The sequence below is a fragment of the Nomascus leucogenys genome, chromosome 14, assembly GCF_006542625.1.
Source record: "Nomascus leucogenys isolate Asia chromosome 14, Asia_NLE_v1, whole genome shotgun sequence".
Classification (NCBI taxonomy): domain Eukaryota; kingdom Metazoa; phylum Chordata; class Mammalia; order Primates; family Hylobatidae; genus Nomascus; species Nomascus leucogenys.
The window spans coordinates 31,945,942-31,962,987 of NC_044394.1; the positions used below are offsets into that span (position 1 = coordinate 31,945,942).

A 17,046-nucleotide genomic window follows, 5' to 3' on the forward strand; every position below is an offset into this window, starting at 1 on the left:
CAAGATCCTCAGACCATTTGCATGCCAGTTAAAGTCTGAGAAGCACTACTCTAGAAGAGAACCAGTTATGTAGTGGAGAAAGTGCTGGACTGGGGCTTCTGAAGATTCCAGAGCTATCACTCACAAATCGCTTGTCTTTGGACAAATCCCTTAAAATCCCTAAGCTTGTTTGCTCATATGTGAAATGATTATATTTGAGCCTTCCAACTCTGAAACTCTATTCTCTCACTCAATGGACATCAACTAAAGGGAGATTGTGATATGAGTGGATATAAATACAGTTATGCTTTAGAAAGACCAATGTAAAGACTATTTCAACATGGATTTGAGATGGAAAAACAAAAAGACAGAAACTGGAATACTAGTTAAAACAAAGTGTAGAATTGTAAACCTGAGGTTATAAAAATACACTTCTGTGTAAAATTATTTACTAATATAGATACCTTCTTAGTATTAGCATTACATTCCATTGTCTGCATTTTTTGCTACATTCATTAAACTATATGACACAGGTCATGCCACAAAAAAGTGAGAGTAAGTGAGGGGAGGCAAGGGAGAGAAAATGAGAAAGAAAGGGAGAGAGAAATTGAAAACAATTTCCCAGAACCAGGCAGTAGCAAAGAAGGCCAAGCAACTCCAACAAATGTGTTTAAAAGTCATAAAATGGATTGTTTTTTAAGTGACACTCCTTTGGTATGGCTGCTATCTCTCAGATTAGAATATTGTTACAAAAGTTGTAGGGCTCTAGAAAGGGAAGTCCTCATGCCTCACTCAAAACTAGCTACAACATCAGCATTGCAAAAAGGCATGAAATTATTTTTAAAGGCATGAACAAGTTGACAAAATACTGATTTTTTTACTCTCAAAGAAAATTTTACTTTAATATATTAGGTTGCCTAGTGGCCCACTGGGGGATTTATAATCTTTCTTTACTTTTTAAAAAACATTTTTATTATAAAAATTGCTTCCAGTCCACACGAAGTATCTTTAGCCATCTCTTCCAGATAAATACAGTGTCTATTTGAATTGATTGAATTCAACGGATTCATTTCATGGTTTTTTATTTATGTCCTCCCACATTTAAAATAAATAAGGTTAATACTGATAGAACAAGGTTGTATGGGTCTTAGAAGGATCTATTTTTTTCATCACACCTCTTTTGTTCCATCTTGCTTAGCAAATCAGATGCTAGATATATTTTGATTAGTTTGTACTCTAATGGATCATGTATGGAGGGTCCACCTTTCACATTGGGGCCATTAATTTTTCTTGAGTCTGATGGAAAAAACAGGTAGAGCCTTTTTTGTGTGCTGATTGAAAAGTGATGGATTATTTTCATGTGGTAAGAAACACAATGTTTTCTTTAGCACAGCAGGATATAATGTTTGCAAGGTCTAACAGTGAAATATTATGCATATCTGCCACTGGCCGGCTGCCAGAAATGGAACAGCAAAATCAGAGGAGATTTTGAATTTGAATCTTGAAACAAGTACAGCCTACAAAAAAACTAATGAACCATTCTAAGCAGAAAAAGCTTTTATACTAATAGATGGTGCCCGCCATACACGCCTGCATTTAACAAGATGGTAAATAATTATTCATTTAAATGTTACTTTGAACTTTATTTCAAGAAAAAAAAAAGACATTTATTCCTGGTAATTTCCAATAGGCACTGCTGCAAGAATTTGTTTGTTTGTTTGTTTGTTTCCCAATTCAGAGGCCCATGACATTTCCTTCCCGGTGAAAGTAGAATCATTTTCCTGACAGCGTTTGTCCTCTTGTGGTTGAAAAATTGACTCACAGAAAATTTTATTCCACCGTTATTTAGTATTGAAAACTGGCATTTTCAAATCAATACCTAGAATTATGAAAAAGCTTTGAAATGTCATAAGAAATAAATATACAAACATAATCTTAAAAGGTTGGTAAGGGGATGTTTTGAATTTGCTGAATATCTTGAGCTCCTTTGCTTTCAAAGACAAGGATCTAGCACTGGGGATCCTTTCTGCACTTAGTTCTTATTTCTGCCATGATAAACTATTGATATATTAAGGAAAACACAATCCACATGTTCATTTATAACCAACTCATCAAGATGTTATTTTCTAGAAATATTTGATATCTTAGAAAGTAAATATTTGATATCTTAGAAAGTTGGAGCCTTCTTTTCTAGGCTTTAAAATTTTATTTTATTTTATCCTGTTTTTAGGGCCAGAACATTTTATTTAGTAGGCATTGAAAGGAATTTGGGTCTATCAGGGAACCGGTTCCACTTTAAATGAAAAAGCTACACAATCAATATGGAAAATATACTATATATTTCAAGAAAATATGCATGGTATTACTACCCTCCTGTAAATGGAAAAATCCAATGAGAAGAGACATTTGCTACATCTTGACGCCTTATGTATTTTATATTACTGTATTTCAATCTCCATTTTAAAGATGGTGTTATGACCTTAAATTATAGGCTTTCACTTTTAAGACCATAATAATCTCCCAGTGCTGCAACTCTGCAGGGAGGGGCACTGATGCTCAGTCCCCCAGAAACATAGCGGGTGGAAGAGAAGAGAGGAAAAGCCCTGATGCGCTGTCATAGCTTGCGCTCTAAAGTCACAATTGAGACATGCTTATGACAAATCCAATCCGGCCATCCCACCACCTGAGTTACACTGCCCGGTGTTCTGTTTTCCTGGAAGCTGCATTAACTCTTCTTGCCCTCTAGGGTACTGAAAAGTAATTTACTGATACATCACCCCAAATGGTGCTCTTGTGGTCCAAGATCTGGGCTATGTCCAAATTGACACAAAGCCTCAAAGACCTGCTAGGAGTAGCTTATAAATTAGGGCACTATGGTTTATCTTCCAGAAACCATTTTCCAAACGTCATGTATCACATAGTCATTTTTTATTTGCTTAATAGATTATTTTAAAGAGCTTAAGAGATCACATAGTCCATACATTAACCTGCCAACAAACCCCCAAAATCTTAATTTAAATTAAAAAAAATGAAGCCCCATAAGTACGAAAAAGAATGTGACGTAAATTCAAACGTTTCTTTTTAAGTTTGCTGCGCAACACTCACACATGACAGGAGATACACTCTTGGTTTAAAAAAGGAAATCAATTCTACAAGGGCTGCCCATATATTTGAATTATGTTAATTGAATGTTTTGTTCAAATGTTAAAAGTTTGACTTATTAACTAGAAATTTATTAAAAATTAGAAATAAAAGATTGAAGAGCCTCAAAGAATATATTAGTAGAATGCTTGAGTACATAAACAAAGTAGATAATATCAATTCTTAAAACATCTACATTTTAAACTAATATGTGAATTATGCTAGATTCAATCCAACAAAACTAATAGTGATGTTTAGCCTGCACTGAAACTAAAAGATATTTAAAATTTATAGGTACAGCCGGGAACTGTGGCTCACATCAGTAATCCTAGCACTGTGGGAGGCTGAGGGTGGGGAATCATTTGAGGCCAGGAGTTCAAGACCAGACTGGACAACATGGCAAAACCCTGTCTCTACTAAAAATACAAAAATTAGCCAGGCATGGTGGCACATGCCTATAATCCTAGCTACTTGGGAAGTTGAGGCAGAAGAATCAGTTGAACCCTAGTGGCGGAGGCTGCAGTGAGCCAAGATCTTGCCACTGCACTCCAGCCTGGGTGACAATGGGAGACTCTGTCTCAAAAACAACAACAACAAAAATTAATTAAATTTTTTAAAAATTTAGAAGTGCAAGGGAAAATTAAGTTTTGTTTTCACAGAAAATTTTTTAAAAAGGAAGGAAGGTAGGAAGGGAAGAAGGGAGGGAGGGAGACGGAGCTATGCTGGGATGCATAGCTGAAATGTTAAATGATAACATGGATGTGTCCACTATGATTAAATTAAGATTATAGAGTCTATTTGTACAAAACAACTCAAAAGAACATACAATATATAGTGTGTATTTGCATATGTTTTGATACTGTATATGTAATATATATTGTAAGAATGAAAAAGTATAATTTTTGTTTATATATCATTTATGATTTTCTTGTTCCTGATGTCCATTTTTCCCTGAGTTGTTGCTCATGATAATCATGTTCCTATATTTTGTATTTGATGATGTTATTTGGTGATTAGCATGTCCTTCTGGTTCATCCATTTAGCCTGTAAATTCCAAGTAGTGCTGCTTCAGTTGCACGCCGTCTTCTCCCTTGGCCTTCACTTTGTCCTCTGAAAACCCTTAAATAGAACTTATTGAAGAAACAACTGGCCTCTCCTGTATTTAATATTTAAGGGGATAGAGATTTAATTTCAGGGCACAATAACTACACAAAATACTTAGCTAGGTTGTTATTATTTAAATGTTGGAATGAAATTTAATGTGTGACTTAGGACTTTTCCAATCTTTCCTACATTTTATAATATATTTAACCTAAGCAGCTGAAGTCTAAGCATGAGAAAGAATCATTCATAAATACAGATGGTACAATGAAGAGCTCCACTGAACATTGCCGAAGCTCGTGAAGTTGAAAGCAGAGTGGCTGATTAGCTGTACACATATTTTTAATAATCACAGAGCAAGCATATTTTGTTACTGCATAATCAGATGCCTTAGGTATGTCAAATATACTTTTTCCACATGACCAAAGTAAGAATTTGCAAGTAAGAAAAGCAATCACCGTTCAATTACATGCCTGTGATTATAAAATACTAAAACAAGTCAAATTTCTTTTTCTAATATCAAATCTGAACTTAACCATATTTTCCTAAGAGCAATTTTCTAGTGTTGAAAACCACGACTACCATTTTGTCAGAAAAAGTGTTTGAGGATATTCCTGATACTGTTAAAGCTTTTTCTTATATGTTCTGGGCATGTTCTCTCTTCCTGAAATATTTTGATAACTTATAGAAGTTGAATCTATATTTAAGAATAGTTACTGCCCTCCTGTAAATTCAAGAAACTCACGAGGGGACCTGGATTTTAAAAATCGTTTGTGCTTTCAAAATCTTAGTGAAACTAAGAGTTTTCAATCCATAAAAATTTTAACTAACACATAAAATTCATTCAAATCTCTTAAAACCTTAAAAGTGATAGACTTCTATTTCGCCCATACAAAAGAAAGCAACAGTGAAATTTTAACTGATAAATATTAAAATGCTTTATTCTTTAAGGATTGTAGTTTCAAATGTTTTTATACTAAAAACCAACTGACAGATCTTTTATGAATATTTGGAAAATCATCCTTAGCTTTTTTGCAGCCCAGCAAAGAAGCAAAAAGAATCATAATATGCATTTTAGAAAGCTGTGTGGTGATTTAAAAGAGTCCCATGGTAAGAGCAGACGGAAAATGGTAGTTATTATTAATTTAGAAAAACAAAAGAGCAGCCCAGCATTTCAGTAATGTGGCAAGTTGTGTGCTCTTGAAGGAGAGAGGGTTTTATAATTGGATTTTAGAGTAATTTAGAAGACGAGATAAGATGTAATGGTTGTGTATACAGAAACCCGTAATGTAAGGGTTCACTGCACTGGGGGACAACAGAACAAAGAGAAGCAGCACCAACTGAAAACGGCTCCAGTGAGAAGCAACAAGGTGAGGCTGGGGGGACCCAGCGAAGGGGGTTCCCAGGGGGTACCAGCAGGGACATAGGCTCAGCCCCTGCAGCATACCGTAAGGAGGACAGGCTTTTCTCAGAATGCTTTTTCTTTAGTGACCTGTCACTGTCCCACCTCTCCTCCTCCCTACCTGCGAGTTCAGCTTGGCATTTCTTCCCTGCAGCCCAGCAGTCAGACCTGAGCATCTGCCACCCAGGCTTCCACCCTCAGCAGGCTGTCCTGGGGCTCCATCCAGGCTCCCCTGACACCACCCACACACCCAGAGGTCCCCCCACACACACCCCACATAAACACACACACCCCACACAGACACACCCACATATACACAAACCCACACACACCCACTCCCACATACCCACATATACACACACCCACAGACACACACCCCCCACACACATAAACACCCACAGACACACACCCACATACACACACACCACACACGTACACACCCACAGAAACGCACACCCACATATACGCACACCCACACATATACGCACACCCCACAAACATAAACACCCACAGATACACACATACACACCCACATACACACACCCCACATATATACACACTCTACACACCCCACTCATACACACGCCCACATAAACACATACCCATATTTCCCCCATACACACACACAGCCACACACACACCACACCCACAGTCACACCCACTTTCCCCACACACACACCCAACACACATACCCACATATACACATACCCTACACACATACACACCCACAGAAACACCCCACACACATACACACCCACCTACACACATACATACCCCACACACATACACACCCACAGATACACTCCATACACATACACACCCACCAGCATACACATATACCCCCACATACATACACACACTCCCCACACATACCCCACTTACATACACACCCACATAATCACACACATATACTTCTCCCATACACACACATACCCACATACACCCCTCCACACACACATATACACTCCCTACACACACATATATACCCACAGTCACACCCACACTCCCCACACACACCCCACACACACTCCACACCTACACTCCCCACACACCCACATAAACACACATATACACACACCACACACACACCCCTCCACATGCACATACACATACTCCCCCCACACATACACCTCCAAATACACCCACACCCACATACACCTTACATACATACACATACTTCCCACACACATCCCACACACACCCACATATATACACACACCCACACACACACCCACACACACATATACCCACATCCACATACACACACCCCACATACATATACACACAGCCCACACACATACTTCCCCCCCACACATACACACCCACATACACACACCCCACACATATACACACCACACACACACCCACATACACGCCCCCAAAACACAAACCACACACACACACACACGCATCCCACACATACCCACAGACACACATACTCACATGCACTTACTCTCCTCACACATTCACCGTAATCACATACCCACACCCATACACACATTTCCCCCACATATCCACATACACGCTCCCTACCTACACACACATCCACACACACCCATACACCCACATTCCCCTACACACATCCACATCCACACACCCATACACACGCACATTCCCCACCACCCCACACACACATATTCACCCACACACGCTTCTAACACACCTACACACATGCTTTCCACACATATGCACGGCACACTCACACCCATACCCCTCCACACACACATGCATACCACCCACCCCACACAGAGAACCAGGGTCTAACCTCTCTATCTCTTTTCTAACCCAGCAACGCTCAGCCTGTGCCCACTGGGAGACAGAGAAAAGAATCTGAAGAAGAGTAAAATCTGCCTCTACCCACCCCACCCCCAATTTTCATTCCAAGCCTTGGGCAGATAAATGTACTTTTCCACCTGTTCATTGGGGTCCCTGTCCAGAGAATCCATCGCACAGGCTCCAGCTCTCAGGTGAAGGCCTCAGGTGAGAGGCTCTTTTTAGATTTAAGAATCCAAGCCCGGAGGGGAAATCCTGTTTCTAGAAAGGGAGAGCTGTGTTGCTGGCAGGCGGTGGGAAGAGATGGGAACCTGTGGGGTTGAATTCCTGCCCAGTCGCCGGCGCTTGGCTACCCCCTGCTGGGCGGGAAGCTCTTGGCCTCAGACTCACACCATTATGCTCAGGGTCAAGTCCACTCCCAAGGCTTGGGACAGAATCCACTTACTTCCTGTCAAATTGTTATCACACGTTCCCAACGTGGAGCTGGAGTGTGAAGTTACCTTCCAATCCCCAAGAGGTGTTGAAGATTTTTTTTCCTCTGAGCCCTTTGTATGCCAGTTTAAGCAGAACAAATCTATTTATTTTTTGTGAGGATCAGTTTATTAAAAGCACGCACATAACTCAAATCGTATAGTAAAATGATGTTAGGCTTTGTTGAGCATGAAAAGTGTGCTCGCTCAAGCCCCATTTCCAACCTTCCGTGCGTCATCTTCCCCTGAAGCAGAACATAGGTTATGTTAACAGGACCTCAGACCAAAGGCCTAAAATCAGCTTAGCTCCCAGGCTTTCTCCAGCCATCTCTTCCCATAACCCACTCTTTCCACCTCTCAGGAAAACCCCAGCTACACGATGTAGAAAACTGGCAAATATAAGCAGACGGGGAACCGATTTTTAACCAGATCAAGTTTTCAAATACAGATTAACACGTTTTAATTGTCCTATAAACTATTATTCTTAAAGTCACTCTTAACCCAGACTTGGAGGAAGTTCTCTGCCATAACTGTAATGTGTGTACACTATTAAGATAGTTAGGAAACCTCAGACACATTTGGAAGACGTGGCTTAATAGTGCCTTTAATACAAAATAAAATAAAGTAAAATGTAAATAAAAAGGGATTAGTTGTTATAAGCTGTGACACAGCTGCAGCGACAGAAACTGAAGAAACATGTAAACAGAGAGTGCTTTTAGTCACTCAGTGACCCAAATGTCTTTTTCAGACTCTCGCAATTGTAATTCTGACACACTCGTTCATTTCATTTATTTTGCAAACCAAGCAGAAATGAAACGGACCTTCAGATTAAGTAAACAGGGGCTTTACATACAGCCACTAAGCTGCCAGATAGACAATTTTTGGTTTACATGGTGTGTAAGAGTAAAGAAACAATGTCCAAACTGCATCCCTTCTTACATTTTTTGGCATGAAGTGAAAATCCAAATATATTCACCAACAAATTAATAAAGGGTGAACAGGCTGCTAACCTTGCATGGTGCGTTAAAGTGTCAGAGCACTTGAACTGCACATCATAGCACAGCCTTAGAAATAAACATAAACATTTCTCTCTGTCAGAAAGGGGTAAATAAATTAGGATTTGGCTAAATCTCTGGTTGTTTTGCTCCCATGTTATGGCCTAGAATAAGCCCTACACTATTTCCAGCTGAAGTTGACTACTTGATACCTTAAGCAAATGAGAGAAAAGACAAGGGTGACAGTGTAGGAAGGAACTGACTTGAGATTTTCCTTTCTTATTAATTAGTTAACAGAGTTGTCAGTGAGTGAGAATGCAGGATACAAATTAATGCTTTTTCAAAAGCCTTCACTCTAATCCTTTTTCTTAATGATCCCTTTGTCAATTACTGTTGTCTGGGTGTAGCCTTATAATAGTCATGTTCAGATTGTTTACCAAGGTTGGGTGAAATGGCAGGGTGGGGGTGGGGGGAGGGAGGAACAAAGAGATAAACCTATCCCTGATAAGCCTAGGAAGCTCTTAACTGAATTCAAGTAACCCTGCCCCCTCCCTCAACGGGAGAAGCATGCCAGCCTTCCCACCAAGTTCTGCCAGGTGATGCTCAGTACTTTAATCTCTATGCCTGCTCAGCAAATTGAGTGATTTCTCTTCTCTAACTCCTGCTATCTGGTTACTCCAACCCTTTTTTTCTTTGAGCCATTTCCTTTTTTGATTTTTCTTGAAAAGTTTTCTTAAATCCATACACATTAAGCTAATAATGAAAAATGGAATATACATGTTATGGTTTGAATGCCCCCTCCAAAACTCATTTTGAGATTTAATTGCCATTGTAACAGTATGAAGAGGTGGGGCCTTTAAGAAGTGATTAGGCAATGATGGCACTGCCTTCATGAAGGGATTAATGCTGCTATCACAGGACTGGGTTAGTTATTGCAGGAGTGGATTTCTGATTTAAAAAAAAAAAAAAAAGATGAGTTCAGCCACCTTCCCTCTCTGTCTCACACACACTCATTCACAATATGATGCCATCTGCCTTAGGATGACCCTTCCCAGAAGCTGGTGTCATGTTCTTGGACTTCCTAGCCTCCAGAACCATGAGCCAAATAAGTTTCTTTTCTTCATAAATTACCCAGTCTGTGGTGTTCTGTTATAGCAGCAGACACAGACTAAGACAACAAGCAAAAGTTAAATAGCAAAGTGATGATGGAAGATGAAGGACTCTGAAGAAGAGAAAAATCAATGGGATGACAGAACATTTAGGCAGCTTCAATAACAAGATGAAATGTGAACAAATAATAGAAAACATTATTTGAGTGATTATTATGTATCAGACACCATTCCAAATATTTTTATATGTATTATATCCTTTAATCCTCTTTATCACCCTATGAGATGACATTATTATCTCTACTTTAGAAGCAAAAATGTATTGAGGCCTGGAAAAGTTAGAATTCAGTAGCTTATCAGTGGTACAGCTAAGATTTGACTTTTGACCAGGGACTTGTAAAACTATGCTATGCTAATAGAATAGGAAAATGGGTTAAGAAAAACAACAACAAAAACAAGCCAAACAACATTTCGAGCCAGCCTTTTTAACTGGGTGGGTTTCATTGTTATTCAACTGTGGAGTCACATTTGCAAACATTCTTAACCAGAAGAAACTGTGACTGCTCCATATCCCAAAGAATTTAGTATTACATAGTCCAATATACATATTCATGGTCTCAAAAAATCCTGAGCTGCATATTAAAAGGTCCATGAGAGGCAAGTGAATTCAAATAACACAGGAAAGAAGCATATGAAGATGCAAAAGAACTATCCAAGTAAAAAGTCTGAACTTCTGTCACGTGATGTTTATACTCAAAATTACCTAGAGGAGAGGTAAAGTGTGGTTACATAATCAAGTGCCTACAACAGGAGCACTTTTAACAATTTTGGGGCCTGCAGCAAGAAATGAAGGCCCACATATTTTATGTTTTTATGTTTAAAAATATACATAGTCAAGCTAAAAAATGGTTAAAGTAAAATTCTATCCTCCTATGTAAATTAACAACTGAAAAGGACAATTTTTAACTTAAAATTCTTGGACTACTTCGAATGCTGTGTTAAAATATGGTAACGTGGAGTGAGTTGGTTTGTGTGTGGCCTCTGATCCCAATCCAAGTCAATCCCATGATCCCCATTTCTCTTCTGACCTCTGGATGTATTCTGTAACTCAAGCACCTCACTCATCTAACCTGTGCCCACAAGCCCTCCCCTCCAAGCACCCCCTTGGCCACCACTCAAGCCTAGAAGAGTGCACACTGGCATCACAGTCTGTCTTCAGGAGAGACCCAGGGAGAAACCATGTAAGCATGGCATCCTCTGCTCAGGGAATTCCAGGAGCCTGGGTACCTAGAGCAGGATGTAGTCCCTTGACGCTTAAAGTGTAGTCCACAGCACCAGGGGGACTGATAAAACTTCAGACTCTCAGACCAATGCTGGACCTACCCACTGAATTAGAATCTGCACTTTGGCAGGATCCTCAGGTGTTTCACATAAGCACATTAAAGTTTGGGACGCACTGGGCCAAAAGGGACGGTGGCTGCTTGACAGGCAGGTCCACTTGTCCCCAAGAACTCCTCACCCTGTAGGGAGAGCCATGGCTGGGCAAGGGCCAGGATGGAGACAACTAAAGAGTAGCACTAGGACAGGATCCCTTCTAGCTCAGTTTGGAAGCTCAACAACAGATTTAATTACATTCAGGAGGGCAGTAGACCTAGTGTAAAAATATATGCTGACCCATGATGGGGATGTCATGGATGGCAGCCCTGCCTAACGGGGGCAGCCAGTGCTCAACTATAGCTTACTGTGGCCTGAGGCTATACTATGCTAGCTATGGGGTGAGGTCAAATCATAGACAGGTGGAATTAATATACTAGCCTGGTAGTTCTCATGGTGGGTGGGAAAAATATTGGTATCAGAATCTGCTGAAAAGGTGTTAGAAAATATTCATGTCCCTGCCTCCACCCCTGAGAAAGTATCTAAAATTTTGGTTGAAGAAGAAAAACATATATTTTTATTTTTAAAAATCCCCAGATCATTTTGATTCATCCTCCCTAACCACTGCCTCCACCCTTGCCGTGTTAAAAATTATGCTGGACAACAGAACACAGTTGGCTGTTTCCATTGATTGTCACTGCTTAAGGCCCGGGGTTGTGCTTGGATGAGGCTGCTGACTTGCCTAATCCTTTCTCAGTCATTCTCTTGTCACAAGTATACACGTGAACAAAGGTTCACTCTCCATCTCTACATGCCAAGTGGAGCCAAAACGGACACATGGTGGAATTATAAGAGAAAAAATCCCAGACCATTTCTTCCTTGTATGGATCTCTACAGGAAATGCATCTCATCCTGTGCATCTGGGTTTTATCAAAGAGAAGGTTTATTTCTACCCAGGATTTCGTTTTGAATAGTTACATTCTTCAAAGTAGGTGAAAAGACGAAAAAAAAAAAAAAAGAAGAAAAAAGGTGGGGGAAATCTAAAGAAAGGTAACGTAATTATTGAAGAATACTGAGGCAATCACTTCTGTTCCTTTAGCCACATTCCTCTGTGTGTATAATTACACAAATATTGTCCAAGTCATAATTCAAAAATAATTTATCTTTGACACTGGCATGCAATGCTACTTTTTTCTTTAACAAAGATTTATCGAGAATACACTACATATTGGACACTTTCACATACATTATTTTATTTAATCCTTACAATAACTCTTTGAGTGAGGCATGTGAGCAGTCTAAGACACAGAGAGAATGATTGACCTGTTCAGATCATTTATCAGCAAGTTAGTGGGAGAATGTCTCCAATTCACCCAGTGTTCTTTCCACAACAATACCTCTTTTACTTCGTTATCTGGCCCTGTTGAGAATGGGATATTCCACAAATATTATCTTTCATTATAGAAGCTTAGCCTACAGAGCAATCACAGTCTAAAAATTTAAATATTTCTGAAGAAAGATCTTTCGACATACATTGTCTATTTCCCTGTCTTCTAAATAAAGCATGGTGAACATTAGCTTTTTCCTAATAATTCAGTCATAACTTTTTTACTGTGCTATATAGTAGTATAAATGTTTATATCTTTTTCAAATTTTATGTCTCTTTCCCCCTCAACTGTTATATGTCAAAATAAGCATTAGGTAGGGTCTGAGTTAGAGCCCAACAGGTAAAGTGCATGGAATTCATGTAAGGGCTTTGTGTCTATTTCATGGGCTGGAAGAACTTTTTGAATTCCAATTTTGGGAATAAGGTTGCAAGTGAGCTGACTCCTAGAGAGGTTGGGAGGTAGCATTTGAGGTCCTGGGACAACAGATTCACTTACCTAAATCAGTCTCATTTAAGAAATTCCTGAACCACACAAATAATTAGATATAACTTCTACCACTTGTTGAACAATAGAAGAAGGAGCAGAGTCCAAATAGTTCAGAGCACAGATTCTAGAGCTAGACTGGGATATTCTGTCTTTGCCATTTCCAAGAAGTGTGACCTTAAGCAAGTTATGTAACTTCTCTGTGCATCGTTTTCCTAACCTGCTCTTAGGAGTTCCTATGAGGATAAAATGGATTATTCACATTCATAAAGCTCTTCTGATAGTGCCTGGTATGTAGAAATTGCTATTTGCTCATAAAATAATATAGACAGAAGTCAAATTCTGATGGGAAAAAAAGTCACAGATAATCCTGAAAGTGTATAATCAAGGATCAGCTACATATCCAGAATGACTCTAGATTTGAGGCTCCCATTCCCTGCCATTCTGTGTGTGATGCCTATTAAATGGGCCCCTCAGAAGTAAGTTGCTTATTTCTAGTGAACTCTATGGCTTGTGGTAACACGATCCATCATGAGATGCTGCAACAGGCTGACATTTTCCACATGTAAATCCTTCACTTTGTAATGTAAGAGCAATTACTTTTATGAACAAAATCTTTTCAATCGACCATTTCAAATCCTTGTCTTGCCATGTCATAGTCAAAACATCTGTCCATTACAGCTAACGTAAAAGTATATTAAACCAAGTGTGTTTGGTTTGGGACATCTGCTTCTTTCTACTGGTATGAGAACTATTCTAAATTCAATGGATTCTGTCTATAGGGCTTTCATGAAAACTTTTTAGTCATATTCATGGGGATTATCAAATAGCCTACAGTATTGATTACTGTTTCATGTTCAAATAGAATTCAGAGTTCAACAAGAGACTCAATCAAAATAACGACAATAATAACAACTATAACACAAAGAATAAAAATCTTTCCCTGACACTTTTACATAGTTTCATATATTGATGTTAAGTATTATATAAATATGATATAATGGCTTGTACAGTAACGAGTACTCTATATTTTTAACACTACTGATTTTATGTTCTTCATTTTGCATTCTTGTTAAACATAGTCACTGTTTTCATACTGAACTTCAAAGGGGAAAAGAATGAACAGAGACTGAGTTCAGGAGACCATGATAGGCCTAGATTTCAGATCAACCCCAATAGCTTTACCTCTTTTCTATGTTGACTTCTTACTGGAAGCTGAAATTATATGAATATTTGGATATGTTTTCAAGAAAGCATTTATTTATTTATTTATTTTTTTTTTTATTTTTATTTTTTTTTTGAGACAGAGTCTCACTGTGTCACCCGGGCACCCAGGCTGGAGTGCAGTGGCGCTATCTCGGCTCACTGCAAGCTCCGCTTCCCGGGTTCACGCCATTCTCCTGCCTCAGCCTCTCCAAGTAGCTGGGACTACAGGGGCCCGCCACCACGCCCGGCTAATTTTTTGTATTTTTTTAGTAGAGACGGGGTTTCACCGTGGTCTCGATCTCCTGACCTCGTGATCCACCCGCCTCGGCCTCCCAAAGTGCTGGGATTACAAGCGTGAGCCACCGTGCCTGGCCATCAAGAAAGCATTTATTAATAAATGTATCTAGAGCTTGGTTATAAAGTTGTGCCAGATGTAATTAAATTTTGAAGAAAATAATATTTTTAAAAAGTCAAGAAAATAGCATTCACTATTTTCAACCAACATTTGGCTTATAAACAAAGTACAGTTTTCTAAAATAACAAAGCCAGCCATGTAAGCCTCCTTGGCCATGGTATTCACTGATCACTTTCCATATTTCATTTTCTTTGCAATATATCCACAGCAAATTGTAGTAGAAAGAACAAAGAACTTAGAGTCTGAAAAAACTCTGTTCAAGTCCTAATCAAATCCTTATCAATCCTTGACTATATGAATTTGAGCCAGTAACACAACCTTCCTTCTCAGTTTCCTTAACTCACAGAGTCAACACACGCTACCTCTCTAATAAGATTGAATGTTGGTGAAAGGTGCAACATATGAGATTTTATGCATTGATCAAGTGCCTACTGTGTGCTAGGCTTTATTCAAGGCATGATTGATGGTTAAAAAGAGTCCCCAATGAATCAAGCTTTCCTCGGTGCATGCCAGTTACAAAGTGAATTTGCTGTTCCTCTCCTTTAGAGGTGAAGTCTGTTTTCCATCACTTGAACCTGGGCTAGCCTGGTGACTTGCTCTGACTAACAGAATGTAGCAGAAATTACTTTCTAGGACTCCATACCCAAGCCTGCTTTTGCTGTTGGAGCCCTGTTGCCATGCTAAGAAGTTCAGCCCATCCAACTGGAGAGAGAGGCCACATCAGGAGAGGGAGACCCTGGAGGATGCGAAACCACATAGAAAGGGAGGTCCCATGACAAGCACTGACCCACTCCACCTCTTGCCAACACCATATAAAGCAGAGAGGAGCAGACCCTCTGAGCCCTGCCCCAGATCCTGACGCACATGATCATGAGCAAAACATGGTATAGTTGTGTTAGGCCACTAAGATTTGGCATGATGTGTATTTGTCGGTATATAACTGATAAACAATTCAGTATTTTCATTGTATTTGCAATCTTCAGAACAACCTGTTGAAATAGTTATTGTACCCATTTCACAGAGAGGAAGTTGTGGATCAAAATAAACTGATAATGGGCCAGGCACAGTGACTCACGCCTGTAATTCCAGCACTTAGGGAGGCCGAGGTGAGTGGATCACCTGAGGTCAGGAGTTCGAGACCAGCCTGGCCAACATGGCAAAACCCCCATCTCTACTAAAAATACAAAAATTAGCTGGGGATGGTGGCAGGTGCCTGTAATCCTAGCTACTTGAGAGGCTGAGGCAGGAGATCACTTGAACCCAGGAGGCAGAGGTTTCAGTGAGCCAAGATCGTGCCACTGCACTCCAGCCTGGGCAATGAAGTGAGACTCTGTTTAAAAAAAGAAAAGACTGATATTGGATGTAAAGACCACTTCACAAACCCCTAAAGTGCCCTGACAGCGAAACCATGAAACTCTCCTCCTCTTATAAAGGAGTACACTTTAAAAAAACTTTCTATGTAAAAGCATTGTCCTGCTTCATGCAATGATTCAGAAACCCCCTAAACATTCTCAGTAAATCTCTGTCATTTCCCAGTGGGCTAAAAGCCCATTGCTAGGTCTTGGAGACAGCAGACTCCAGTTTAATGTAAGTTCCAGGACAATCAAAACCACTTGTATTCTAACAAAATGTTCAGTTTCTCATATTAATGGAAACAAGACTCAAGTTTGGATTAAGCATTCTAGTCTTTAGATTCAGTTGGCCTAACTCATAGGATTTTAGAGCTGAATCAAAGCTTAAGGTCATCTGGTCCAAACCTCCAATATCAGCCAAAAAGTTACTCAAATCTACCCACCCAGTTCATAGCAGCAGGACCAAACCAGGTATCTGATTCCCAATCCACTCAGCACTGCCTTTCAGACACAGTTCCAAGAGTCATTGCAGAGGTCACCTAGTGCAGGATTACCCACTTCCAGAATTTTGTAAAAGATAAATAATTACATGTCTTCTCAGTAACAGTTTCATCTATTTTCACTAATAGGATTATGTAGTCTTTTAAAGCTAGATCTAAAGTCTTTCACAAAAGAGAACATATCTGCATTCTTTATTTTTTAAAAAAATACCAGAATAACTTTTAAAATAACATAAAGAAAACTGCACAAAAGGCATGAATGGCATGTGATCAGAAGAAAGGATGATTTAGTTGGGAAATATGAGCACAATTCTCAATTCGTTATTTATGATGCTTGTTGACATTTGTAGTGAAACAT

At 39.4% G+C, this 17,046-nt stretch overlaps 1 long non-coding RNA gene across 1 annotated transcript in view; it reads left to right on the forward strand.

Annotated features, from left to right (window-relative positions):
- Nucleotides 1–5,503: 5,503 nt before the first annotated feature.
- The window catches only part of LOC115838290, a 37,792-nt gene continuing 26,249 nt past the window's right edge, over nucleotides 5,504–17,046 (forward strand). The window contains exon 1 of the long non-coding RNA XR_004033288.1: nucleotides 5,504–5,591. This is a non-coding gene — a long non-coding RNA (uncharacterized LOC115838290). The remainder of the gene's footprint in view (nucleotides 5,592–17,046) is intronic.